Genomic DNA, 14,592 nt, shown 5'->3' on the forward strand with positions numbered 1-14,592 from the left:
CTGCACGCATACAAAATGGGAAATGACTCCCTAGGAAGGAGTACTGTGGAAAAGGATCTAGGGGTCATAGTGGATCACAACAATAAATGAGTCAACAGTGTAACACTGTTGCAAAAAAAAAAAAACAATCATCTTTCTGCAGTGTATGAGCAGGACTGTTGTAGGCAAGACATGAGAAGTAATTTTTCCACTCTACTCCATGCTGATAAGGCTACAGTTGGAGTATTGTGTCCAGTTCTGTGCACCATATTTCAGGAAAGATGTGGACAAATTGGAGAAAGTCCAGAGGAGAGCAACAAAAATTATTAAAAGTCTAGAAAGAATGATCTATGAGGAAAGGTTGAAAAAAATGGGTTGTTCAGTATGGAGAAGAGAAGACGGTAGACATGATAACAGTTTTCAAGTACATAAAAGGAGAAGGGTGAAAATTGTTCTCCTTAATCTCTGAGAATAGGACAAGAAGCAATGGGTTTAAATTGCAGCAAGGGAGGTTTAGGTTTAGGAAAAGCCTCCTAACTGTCAGAGTAGTTAAGTACTTGAACAAGTTGCCTAGTGGTTGTGGAATTCCTGTCATTGGAGGTTTTTAAGAACAGGTTAGACAAACACCTGTCAGGAATGGTCTAGATAACATTTAGGCCTGCCTTGCGTTCAGGGAACTGGACTAAATGACCTACTGAGGTCTTTTCCAGTCCTACTCTTCTGTGATTTCCAAACAGGATCAAAGCAACAGCACTCAACTGCATGGGATTAAATGGTGAGATATAGGAAGGTTCAAGCCACATATCAAACTCAGTCACCCTAAGAGGAACCCCACTGTACCGCAGCAGGTATCACCATACTACATGCTATATTTATCCAGAAATTGCAACCCTACAAGCCAGGCCCCCTAAATAGAAACACATTAAAAGCTAGTTTTGATGAAGTGCAAGATAGAAGACTGTAAAGCTTTTCTCCCCTTTCCTCTCTTCCCCTACCCCCCAACCAAACACATTTACAAAAACAAGATTCAGAAAGGGAAAAAGACTTGCTACTTCTGCTCTCCTCAGGGAAGATGCTACAACTCCCCAAATTACCACTTGTGAAACTTCCTTGTAATATGTAAAAAAAAATCCAAAAAGTTGTTTGTATTCTAGGAAGTCTCCAACTAGCATCAAATCTTACTTACAAAAACATTTCATTCAGAAAGATAAAGGAATAACTTGCATTAAATTTTAATGTAGAACTGTTAGATATGTAGGACAAGAGTATAGTGACCCTGGCTATACAAGTCCTTCAAGGTTCCAGTTATTTTACAAAACTCATACTTCTGTTCCAAACTCAAACTTCATGGCTCTTAAGCACTGGTTCTTATTTTTTCCCACATGAACCACTTACTTATAATAATGTATTGATCCTCACTTCATGATTTCACTGTAGCAAATTAAACACTTTCTTACATTAAAAGGTTAGTATGACGACAGTAATAAAGTGAGTTTATTTTCATCCAGTCTCCTTAATGCTCTGAGTACAACTGGTTGGTTATATTCCCTCAGTCTGTACAATTTCTGTTTGTTTCCTTTCTGAATATATAGTGCTTACCAATTATTAACACCAAATCTTTTATTTCCTACAGCTCTATCCTTTCCAGGTCATTTTAGATTTTGGCTGTGCTTTTCAATTTTATTGTATTCATGAACCCAGTTGGATAGTGTCCTACTTGGTTAAAACATGGTTCAGTGATGTTAGTGAACTTTTATTCAACATTGTCCCATGGGCAAGTATTATCAGTAATCAAACTCAGTGTAAGGGTACGTCTACACTATGAAATTAGGTCGATTTTATAGAAGTAGATTTTTAGAAATCAATTTTATACAATCGATTGCGTATGTCCACACTAAGCGCATTAAGTCGACGGAGTGCGTCCTCACTACCATGGCTAGCATCGACATATGGGGCAGTGCACTTTGGGTAGCTATCCCACATTTCCCGCAGTATCCACCCGCCCACTGGAATTCTGGGTTAAGCTCCCAATGCCTGATGGGGCAAAAACGTTGCGGGTGGTTTTGGGTACATGTCATCAGTCACCCCTCCCTCCATGAAAGCAATGGCAGACAATCGTTTTGCGCCTTTTCTCCGTGCAGATGCCATACCATGGCAAGCATTGAGCCCGCTCAGCTCAGCTCACTGTCACTGCAGCTGTTGTGTCCTGGGTGCTGCTATCAGCAGACAGTGCAGTAGGTTTGCTAACCGTTGTCATCACCCCTTCTGCTTCAACTCTGCTCTCCTACAGCTCGAGGGATCTGTTCTGGTCTTCCTGGGTGCTGCTAACCATCATCATCCACTGCTTCTGCTGCAACTCTGCTCTCCTGCAGACACCATACCACAGCAAGCATGGAGCCTGCTCAGCTCACCGTCATTGCTGCTGTTGTGAGCATTGTAAACACCTCGTGCGTTATCCTGGAGTATATGCAGAACCGGGCTAAGAGACGCCAGCACGAGGAGGATTTTGATGAGGACATGGACACAGACAATCCTGAAAGCACGGGCTGTGGCAATTGGGACATCATGGTGGCAGCGGGGCTGGTTGATACAATGGAACGCTGATTCTGGGCCAGGCAAACAAGCACAGACTGATGGGACCGCAGGTATGGGATGATTCACAGTGGCTATGAAACTTTCGCATGCCTAAGGCCACTTTCCTGGAACTCTGTGAGTTGCTTTCCCCCACCCTGAAACACAGGAATACCAAGATGAGAGCTTCCCTGACAGTTAAGAAGCGAGTGGCAATAGCCCTGTGGAAGCTTGCAACTCCTGACTGCTACCAGTCAGTCGGGAATCATTTGGAGTGGGCAAGTCTACTGTAGGGGCTGCTGTGATCCAAGTAGCCAATGCAATCAGTGACGTTCTGTTATCAAGGGTAGTGACTCTGGGAAATGTGCAGGTCATAGTGGATGGCTTTGCTGCAATGGGGTTCCCTAACTGTAGTGGGGCGATAGAACGCATATCCCCATCTTGACACCGGACCACCTTGCCAACCAGTACATAAACCGCAAGGGGTACTTCTCAATGGTACTGCAAGCACTGGTGGATCACAAGGGATGGTCGGGAAAGGTGCATGACATTTGCATATTTAGGAACTCCGGGCTGTTTGAGCAGCTGCAAGAGGGGACTTACTTCCCAGACCACAAAATTACCATTGTGGATGTTGAAATGCCAATAGTTATCCTTGGGGTCCCAACCTACCCCTTGCTCCTATAGCTCATGAAGCCTTACACAGGCAGCCTGGGCAGTAGTAAGGAGCAGTTCAACTATAGGCTGAGCAAGTGAAGAATGGTGATAGAATGTGCCTTTGGATGTTTAAAAGCTCGCTGGCACTGTTTGCTGACTAGGTCAGACTTCAGCGCAACCAACATTCCCATTGTTATTGCTGCTTGCTGTGTGCTCCATAATATCTGTGAGAGTAAGGGGGGAAATATTTATGGTGGGGTGGGAGATTGAGGTAAATCGCCTGGCGTCCAATTTTGAGAAGCCAGATGCCAGGGCAATTAGAAGAGCACAGCTAGGCATGGTGTGCATCAGAGAGGCTTTGAAAACCAGTTTCATGACTGACCAGGCTATGGTGTGACCGTTGTGTTTGTTTCTCCTTGATACAAACCTGCCCCCCTTGGTTGATTTTAATTCCCTGTAACCAAACCACCCTCGCACCTTCAAAATAAAGTAACTATTGTTTTGAAACCATGCATTCTTTCTTTATTAATTTAAAAAAAAGTGAAATAACTGACAAGGTAGCCTGGGTGGTGTGGGGTTGGTGAGGAGGGAAGGACAAGGCCACATTGCTTTTTATAGCCACACTACAAATCAAACTGTTTGAATGACAGCCTTCTGTTGCTTGGGCTGTTCTCTGGAGTGCAGTGGCTGGGTGACCAGAGCCTCCCATCCCCCACATTCTTGGGCTTCTGGGTGAGGAGGATATGGAACGTGGGGAGGAGGTCAGGTGGTTATATAATGGATGCAGCTGGGGTCTGTGCTCCTGTTGGCTTTCCTGCAGCTCGATCATGACACTTCATCATGTCCGTTTGCTCCCCTATTAGCCTCAGCATCACCTCCTGCCCCTGCTCTTCGTACTCCTTCCTCTGCTCTTCACGCTCACTTAATGCTTTCCTGGCCTCTAACACTGAATGCCTCCATGCATTAAGCTGTGCCCTATCAGTGCGGGAGGACTGCATGAGCTCGGAAAACGTAATCGTGAGTGCGTTTTTTTCACCTTCTAATCTGCGATAACCTCAGGGACAGAGATGATAGGGGGAGCATAGAAACATTTGCACCTGGAAGGGGGGGAGATAAAAAGGGAGAGTAAAATTTAAGATGATACATTTCTGAGAACAAAAGGAAGACTCTTTCACAGTGAATCAAGCTATTCACAGCAGACAGCACATGTGCTTTTGGTACAAGGTCACATTTTGCCTTTTATATTGAGCACCTGCTGGTATGGTGACACATCACACACGGCTGGGCAACAGAATTCGGTTTCCAGGCAGCCATGGTAAGGCAAAGGGTGTGCGGGGTTGGCTTCTTATGCATAACATGCATCCAATGAAGTGAGCTGTAGCTCATGAAAGCTTATGCTCAAATAAATTTGTTAGTCTCTAAGGTGCCACAAGTACTCCTTTTCTTTTTGCGAATACAGACTAACATGGCTGCTACTCTGAAACGTGGGAATGGTTTCAAACTGCAGCGCCATCCTTTCCCATAGCAAGCAATGGGTTGGGTTTCATATTTAAAAGGAGGGGCTGTGGTTTTCGGGTGGACGTGCAGCACACACCTCCCCCCACCCCACCGCGTGGCTATTCTCTGGGTTGATCCCTTCACCCCTCCCGCCACCGCATGGCTATTCTCCGGGATGATCCCTTTTAGCCAAGCACAAACAGCCCAGCATGAACAGGGTAAATCAAACATTAAACACTACTGCTTTTAAACCCCCGTACTGTAGTTATAAATGTGCACTCACAAGAGCTACCTTCTCCGGCTTCAGGGTCGGGGATCCCACCTTCAGAGGGTGTTGGGTCCAGGGTGATGAAAAGGTCCTGGCTGCCAGGGAGAATGGATTCACCACTTGCCTGCTGCGCATTCTCCTCCTCCTCCTCTGCCTCCCTTCCTCATCCACAAAATCCCATCCCTGTTCCATGAGACTCCCCCCTTGCAGGTGTCCTTTGTCTTTTGGTAGGCTTGCCTGAGCTCCTTAACTTTCACGCGGCACTGCTATATGTCCCTGGTGTAGCCTCTCTCCAACATGCCTGGTGAGATTTTGGCAAATATATTTGCATTTCTTCTTTTTGATGGGAGTTTGGCCTGCACAGATTCTTCTCCCCATATAGCAATCAGATCCAGTGTCTCCTGTTTGGTCCATGCTGGAGCTTGTTTGCAATTCTGGGACTGCATGGTCACCTGTGCTGCTGAGCTCGCCACGCTGACCAAACAGGAAATGAAATTCAAAAGTTCCCAGGGCTTTTCCTGTGTACCGGACTAGTGCATTGGAGTTCAAAGTGCTGTCCAGAGTGGTCACATTGGAGCACTCTGGGATAGCTCCCGGAGGCCAATATCGTCAATTTGTGTCCGCACTACCTCAAATTCAACCCAGCCAAGGTCGATTTTAGCGCTACTCCCCTCACCGGGGAGGAGTACAGAAGTTGATTTTAAGAGCCCTATAAGTTGACAGAACGGGGTTGGTTGTGTGGACGCATCCATTTTAAAATCAACCTAACGTGGCTAAATTTGACCTAACCCCGTAGTGTACAGGGCTAAGTCTCATAGTAGTTACTCCTGGTGCAGCAGGTCATTGCAGGGTCTAGGAAGAGGTGCATTTATAGGGAGGGGCCCTTGAAGGAGATTACTACAGCTGTTTAAAGCTGGGGGAAAGACAATGAGGTACAATGATTTAATCAACTTGTTAGATCTCAAATGTAATCCTATTTCCAGAAGGAAAATCATCAGGCAATCAGGGTAAGGCTTTTTCAGCTAAAAATATTACTTTATTTTTAGCCTTAAACAACCATATTAGTACTTGATGCAGCCTAAAAACTATCATTAGCTGTTATGTGACATCAATAAAGGAGTGACCATTTTTAGCTGAGAAAACCATTCTCTAATCAGGGGATTTCAGCCAAATGCATTTGGCTTTACCTCTGAGCTTTCATGTGAAGAAATACTTGACATTGTGCACTGAACACTGGCCAAGGCTGATGTAATAGTTAACATAAGTCTTTTTTTTCTTTTTTTGAGCCAATAAGTTGAAAAGTGCATTGCTCAAACTGATTTTGAATTCACAGAAAAATGATAACACATTAAATATATTCAGCAAAAAACCTTAGAATTTAGGATGAGCTTCATTCTAAAATGAACCTCAGGAGATTGGAGAGACAAGGTGGGGGAGGCAATGTCTTTCATTGTACCAACTTCTGTTGGAGAGAGAGACAAACCTCAGGAGACTGGTCTGAGGGAGATCTGCCTCTACAGCAAAGTTATCAGGTTCTGGTCTCTGACAACTTGTATTTCCATTCTCTTGGCTCATTGCTATTAATAGTGGCTAGAACAGTGCAAGAGAGGACAGAAAGAGTTGCAACCCAAGCTGTCAGAATAGGAGCTTGCAGCTCTGCTGCAGAAGCAGCTGTGCCTTATTCCAATGGCTTTTCTTGGCAGCAGTCAGTTAGATCATGTGAACAATTCTTTGTACTTTACTTTGAGAGTTCAGAAGTGGCCTGTGTCTGAGATGAGATAGTTTGTGGGGACTTTCTTTTAGTCAGAGAAACCCCATAAAAGTGAAACTATCAAGCAACATTTCAAAGAGAGAGCATTTTAAAGAAATTCCTCTGCAAAAGTTAGCATTTGTCTGAAATTTTACTTGGAAATTTCAAAATACATTTTAGTATCTTATTAGATTTATCCTAGGACTTCCATTATGGTCAAGCAAGCAGACCATAAGACTATTACAAGCAGACCACAAGACTGTACAAGACTACAAAACTGTCTGTGGGGCCAAATTCATCCATAGTGTAACTACAGGGACTACAGCAGATATACACTAGGTATGAATTTGGCTCTTAGTAAGCAAACACTCCTACTAGTCTGACTTTTATTAGGTTGTTGAGGTCGTTATGTACATTAAAGCCTTTTGAACTGCTAAACTAATTTGAATGTGCTATTACATTTCCAAGTGAGGCAGGAATTTTTTATTAATTAAAAGCTGTCAGTGACCCATCCTTTTCATGCCATCCTGGCTTAGGGAAGCAGAGTACAACCTACTTTACTGGATCAGTGGAGTTAGGAACCTATAGGATAGACTTTGAAAAGAAAAATAAGTATCATAAACCATGAGCTTTAAAGATGTTCTGATGGTACCTGCATCTTATCTGTCTCTGTTTGGTTATTATAAAATGTACTTGTTTTATATTTAGAGATACCAAGTACCTCATCTGTGATGCATGTGTTGATATGCACCCAACAGCTCAGAAAACACTATGAGAGGTTTGATTGCAAGAGATGGTGAATATCTGCAACTCTCCTTTTCACTGGGAGTTCTGAGTGAGAGAACCCCAGCATGAGCATGATCTGTCACCAAAAGACAGACAGGGAAGACAAACACATAATATAGGAGATCAGTTTTAAACATCAGTTACAGAGGGAAGCCACTGTCATCTTTAACTGCTTATTCCGCAAGACAGACTCACAACGTGATGCTGCTATGCGGTGTCCAGATGGTATTTTGGGACCCTTTAGCATCCTGCAAACTAAACTTGAGTGGGCACAGAAAAGAGGTCACGTTACTCTTTAATACATCCTACCACTGGAGGTTTGCAATACAATGCTGACAATACCAAAAGGGTTAAAAGTCAGATTTACTCTCCTAAATCATATGTATAAATATAAACACTCTTCTTCACAAAAGAGTAAGAACCCACGCATAAGATGCTCCCTTGATCAATCCATTTCACTAAACTCATGTAAGTTCCTCCTCCTTCTAGTCTATATGTACACAGAGCTTTTTAGTTAAAATCTCCCACCACCGTACTAACATTGATGCTGTTCAGTCAATGACAGTAGTGGTGGAAGCATAAGTGCAAACAGGGCACAGTTGGCCACTGACATTTTCACCATGTCATCTAACCCTGCTCAGAACAGGTTTAAACAATGGTCAAAGTACTAGTGGCTCCTACTGCTGGAAGATTTTTTTAAAAATCTACCTATACAAGGCTCCCTTGAGTTTCCTGTCCAGAAGATGAGTGATTTTAGGCCTGTTCTACACTGGGGGTGGGGTGGGAGGAATTGATCTAAAATACGCAACTTCAGCTATGTGAATAACATGGCAGAAGTTGACGTACTTAGATCTATTTACCACGGTGTCTTCACTCTCTCTCTCCCGTCAACTCCGCCTGTTCCTCTCACCCTGAGGGAGTACCGGAGTAGATGGGAGGGCGCTCAGTGGTAAATTTATCACGTCTAGACTAGATGCAATAAATCAATCCCTGCTGGATCGATTGCTGTCCGTCAATCCAGAGGGTAATGTAGACAAGCCCTAAGACTTAACTTCATCTGGTGTCTTTTGCAAAAGGGCCTTGTCTTAACAGCGCTTCTTATACCAGTGATTTCACCCTTTCCACAATAAGTTATTCACCATATGACTACTTTCCAAGGCAGTAGTCCTACACACACCCTAACCCTAACCTAATCACCTGTAGCCTCCCCTAGCTGTTTAAATGGGTTTTACATCTGTTTATCACAACAGGAGCAGTGCTGAGAGCCAGCATGGCTCCACCTAACACATTAGCAGCCAAGGGATGGACCAGCAAGTAGTGGGAAGCAGATATTTGAGGGCCTAGCCATTAAATCACCAACAGTGGGAATAGGGATGCAGCTAATATAAAGGAGAATGAGGTCTTATTTTTGAGAGGAAAAAATACCTCTTGTATAATTTTACTTAATTAAAATATAATAGATATCATGGGCTGATGAAAGCAAGGAATATTGGATTAAAGATTTCCTAAATTTTTACACCTTGAGCATTGCCAGACAGGCACTGGTCAATTGTGTTAGTTTAGATCAACAGTTGTGAGCAGGGTGGAACAACTTAAATCAAGGTATTTTAATATCAGTGCTTTTTGTAACACTAACTTCAAAACTTTTGCTACTCCAATTTTAGATTAATTTTTTAATAAACCAAATGAAATGATGTTTTTGTAAAAGATGACATGACTGGTAATCTCTCATTTGAATTTTACAAAACTGCTCTAGACAAAACATAAAAATATTGAAAACTAAGGCAATGATTTTGCAGATATGTAACTTAATTCACATAATAATCCCGCTAATTTCAATGGGACTAATCATGTGCTTGAAGTTATGTACATAAGTGTTTGCCAGAGCAGAAGCAAAAATTGTAAATTAAAAACTTAGTGGCATAAAATCTTTCACACTTCAGAACAGAATTACTTCAATTTGAACAATGAAAAGTTAGTGAACTTTGTACACATACACCAACATTTTCAAAATAAAAAGGGGCCCAAAATTGTGCTCCTGCCATATTTAGACACCTAAAAGTGTGGTTTTCCTAAAACTTCTAAATGACTTAGCACAAGTCCCATTCACTTCAAATTGCCAACTCTGATGGAGTACAATTTGGTTGAAACACTTCAGCTTTGACTTTTGGAATTTCAGTATGTCACAAGATGGTATTGTTTACAAAAATAGTATCAACTATTTACTTATCAATTTTGCTTGAATGTGTGTTCTCACAATACACAAGTTAATGAGGCCATGAGCTTTTCTTTTTCAGCACAGATGAGCATTTTAATTGTGAAAAATTTTACTAGGAAAAATCTATGTAAAATCTGACATACTAACAATTAAGGAACAAATTTGCAAACTTTCCAGTTTTGAGAAGGAGAACAGGGATGGATCTGTTTAATATGGTAAACAAGTCATTGGGAAAGCCAGTCAGTGACACCACAACTAGGACACACTTGCTTTAAGCAATTAAGACTGACAAGAGTCAGAGTCAAAAGTGATGAGCCTCAGGAGAGAGACACCCTCAAAAGTTCCCAGATCAAACACAACCAATAGACTACAGTCCATCAAGAGAGCCAATAGCTTTTCAAGTGATTGTCCACATAGTTTCCTGTGCAAAAGAGATCAGATTCTTTTGCCAGCAGTGTATGTTGGGGCCCCAGCTGCGCCCTAGATATCCTTTCACACACATACACACCCCAGTGGAAGGCATACAGGGTGGAGGAGGCCCAACCATTCCTCAGCTCCTTCTTATTGCTCATGGCGACAAGAGAAAACCTTTGTAGTGTTCACCTGCTTTCCTAGCAATAAATACTATCCTATTAATTGTTAGTTACTAGTTAGTTGCTACTGTAGATAATTAGTTTGATTTTGCTTGTAAGCATTAAAAAACCTTTTAATCAGTTAATAGGCATGGGAACCCACACACACCCTACAGGGGCTCCAACTGCCATGCATAAGCAAAATCTCCAGGATTTAAAACCTGCTATTCTTGTAAGTCTGCAATGCCTCTAAATGATGGGCACTCTAGGTGTCTTTTTTGTTTAGGCAAGGAACATATACCAGAGGATTGCTCCATCAGCTGCTCATATTCCAAACAGATCCATAAGGACCTGGAAGTCTACCTGAAATTATGCCTTCTTCCGTGCTCCATGAAGGCCTTTTTGGACATGGATCTACTGAAGGCTCATTCTTCCATCCAGTCCCTTTCAGTGAGAGCCCTGCTGAGTCAAGATTCCACACTGAGCTCTAGGGCAACAAGAGATTCCAGTGATCTGCTTTGATCTCTTTGAGGACAGCTTCAGAAAGGGGTAGGAATAAGCACTGCTCCAGAGTCAAGCTGAGATTTAGGTCATCCATGATGCCTGCAAAATCTAGACATGAATAGACAAGGGTCTGACACCTTTTGGACTCATCAGTCCAAGTGCAGCTGCTGCCCTGACAAAGGTTCCTCTGGCTCCCCAGTACTGACGGTTGAACAGGTGCTTGTGGTACCCACTAAATACAGGGAACACTGTTCCTCCAGCACAGACTCCTCGGCACCAGGCTGTTTGCTATCATTCCTAATGGTACCTAGAACATGGATTGTACTGAGTGATTTAGCTCCCCTGAACCTGGAGTCATCTTTGTTGGCTTTATTGAAAGTAGTGCTGGCTAGACCACCATTCTCCGAAATCTCAGTACTGCAGACAAGGGAAGCATCAGTAGAACTGACTGCGTCCCCTTCTCTAGTAGAGACATTAGAATGCCTTTATACATCTGAAAGCATAGCCCCATCTCTGGAGGAAGTGTATTCCTTCTCATCCTCCCCATAGGTGTACAGTAGGAATTCATCTACAACTCACCCTTCCCTCCATGGGGATCACAATATGAATTTGGGAGGCTCTCCAAGGCTTGCTTTCAGTAGGAAAAGTGAGAGTTCTCAGAGAACAGCCCCCCTGGTATCGTCCGCTATGTCAACCAGTATCCACATGCCTATTAACAGTGGCCCTACGGGGCATCCTGGGGTGTGCTACCCCTTACCTGAAAGCCAGTAGCTACTGCCCCCCACCTTATAGGACTATATATCTTTCTCCCAAGAGGCAGTATGGACCTATTCAGCCAGGTCAGTTAGTATAGCCTTACATACTAGAGATACAAGATGAGGAGAGCAACAATGATTAGATAGCTATGAGAGAACAATCAATCTCGGCTGTGATTTCCTCATTCTCCTCTGATGAGGCAGTGAAACTTTAAATGTCTTCTCTGGCTGACAATTTTAAGACATTCCATTATCTTATTAAATGCATAGCAGTGGCTCTTGACATACACTTAGAGGTGATGCAAGAAAAATCATAACTGCTGGACATTCTGCATCTTCCATGCCTGGTAGACTCTCCATGCCTATAAATCAGGGACGGTTGAAACCTAGAGGGACCTGTGGCAAATTCCAGCATAGAGTCTAGCCACATCCAAGCATGCAGACAGAAGGTAACAAGTCCCAAGAGATTAGAATCCTTCTAGTCTTACCCATTGCCAGGATCTCTTATTCTAGCACTTGTCCAAGAGAAATCCAGATAGCAAACGCCTCCCAAAACATGCTGGAGAAAGACCCCATAAAGCAGGATTTATTTAGACGTAAAGTCTACTTGTCAGCCAGCCTCCAGAAGGAAGGAAGTAGCTAATTACCAAGTGCTGCACACAAAATACAATTACTTGCACTAGAACAAGCTGTCTCAATTTATGGACAGGCTTCCTATGAAATATAGGGAAGAGTTAAATCTATATTGAATGAAGAGCAGCTGATAACCTGCACTTCCATTCAAGCTGTACTTGATTCGTCCAATAGAGTGGCATGCATCATGGCATGGCCACATCTGTGGCAATGAGAAGATTATCCTGCCAGAAACATCTGGAATACCCAGGAAGGTGCAAATAACAATAGATGGCCTTCCCTTTGAAGGCACTGAGCTTTTTAATTCAAAGACTGATCAGGCCCTCCATTCTTTAAAGGATTCAGGCCTATAAGTCCCAGCTCCAAGAAGGAAGCAAAGAAGTTAACAGATGGGATTCAGGCAACATCCCTCTGCCTGAACTATTACCAACCCCAGAGGACCTCAGAGCCACCAACAAACAAACAGTTTCCACCAGGGAAAACCCTCAGTCTCTTCCTCCACTGCTGCACACTCTGGGTCTTCAGGCGGGCAGCAAGTTTGATGCCAGTGGCCTCTCGCTCTCAAGGATCTCTTCCCCTCTACCCAAACCTTTGGCAGCTTCCTCTTTTGTTTTTAGGAAGCCTGGCCTCTGATCACCTTAAATCAGTGAATCCTGGAAATTGTAAACCAAGGGGTATTCTATCCAATTCCAGTCACTTCCTACTCCTTATCCCCCTTTGTTGTCTTTTTTCATGGACACTTTTCACATGATACTATTAACACAAGAAGTGGATTCCCTTCTACAACTTAGAGACGTGAAGAAGGTGCCCTTAGATTTCAGGGGCAGGAGGTTTATTTGCATTATTTTTTCAGCTCAGAGAAGAAAGGGTTGGTGTCACATTATGGACCTTCTAGGTCTCAAGAAATTAATCTGTTGCTTCAAGTTCAAAATTGTGACTGGCCTCCATAATTTCTTTGTTAGATCCTCCACATTGGTTTACTGCTATCAGCCTTCAAGGTGGCCTATTTTCACCTACCCATTCATCCAAACCACAGGAAATACCTCAGATTCCTAGTAGGAACATCTTGCTACCAGTGAAATGTCCTGCCCCTTAATCTTTCTACAACACTGAGGATATTCACCAAGTGCTTGGAAATCATGGCAGCGCATCTAAGGAGACCAGTATCCCTGTGCACTCAGACCTTATTGACTGACGGATTCAAGGAAAAATCACAGCAACAGGTAACCACTTGATCCAAGTAACCATAGAGCTCTTTTTCATCCTAGTCTCCAAAGTCAAAAGAGAGAAATAGACATTTACTCTGACTCAGAGCATAGAGTTCATAAGAGCAGTGATAGATTTCAAGTTAATGAGAGCTTACTTCTCAAAAGAAAGATTTCATAATACAGTGAACGTCATCAGCCAACTTCAAGCTCACTCAAAGACATCTGGGGCAAGTTCTCACTGACTTCTGTGACACATAGCCTAATGCACCTCTCTGACTCAGTTTGCCGGACTTCACCTACTAACTAAGCAAGGGTGTCTGAAATCAGTATATCTACTCAGCAGGCACCACATGGACATGACAGTTACGGTCTATCATTAAATGTGCTATCCCCATTAAACTGGTGGAAAGACCCTCTTCAGTTGAGGAACGGAATATTCTTCTCTGCAGCTCTACTTACCAAAACTCTGGTGAGAAACACCTCCACTGAGGAATGGGAAGCTTATCTAGATCTGTAAGTTTAGGGCATATTGTCCCTTCCGGAATTGCATTTACACATAAATGTCCTGGAACTCAGAGCCACCATCCTGGCATGTAAAGAATTTCTGCCTCGACTCCAGGGATCCACAATCTAAGTACAGTACTGATAGAAAATACCACAACTAAGTATTATATCAATAGACAAGGAGGAGACAGGCTACCTGCATTCTGTCAGGTGGTGGCCATTCAGTTCTGGACCTGGTGTATTCATCACCAGATCACACAGCTGGCCTTGTATCTTCCAGGCATTTAGAAGTCGCTATTGGATCACCTCAGCAGACAGTTCTCAGACAATCACAAATGGCTGATCAAGGATCTAGTGTTTCAGAGCATCCTTCACAAAGGGAGTTAGCTATCAATAAACTTATTTGCCACAGATCAGAACAAGAAATGTAAGGTGTTCTGCTCCAGTGATGGCTCCAGTCTTGCCTCCCTGGCAGACCCTTTTCTTATCCCTTGGAAACTGGCATTCAAATGGGCCTCTCCTGCTCCCCACTATACAGAAGGTCCTTAAGAAACTTAGGTGAGGTTAATGATCATGATGGCCCCTGCCTGGGCCAGGCAGTTCTGGTAATCAGATCTGATAAATCTCTTTACACAGCTTCCTTTACTCTCCCCCACACCAATTACCTTACCAGCTCTTCCTGACAATCAT

The sequence above is a fragment of the Dermochelys coriacea genome, chromosome 9 (genome assembly GCF_009764565.3).
Source record: "Dermochelys coriacea isolate rDerCor1 chromosome 9, rDerCor1.pri.v4, whole genome shotgun sequence".
Lineage (NCBI taxonomy): Eukaryota > Metazoa > Chordata > Testudines > Dermochelyidae > Dermochelys > Dermochelys coriacea.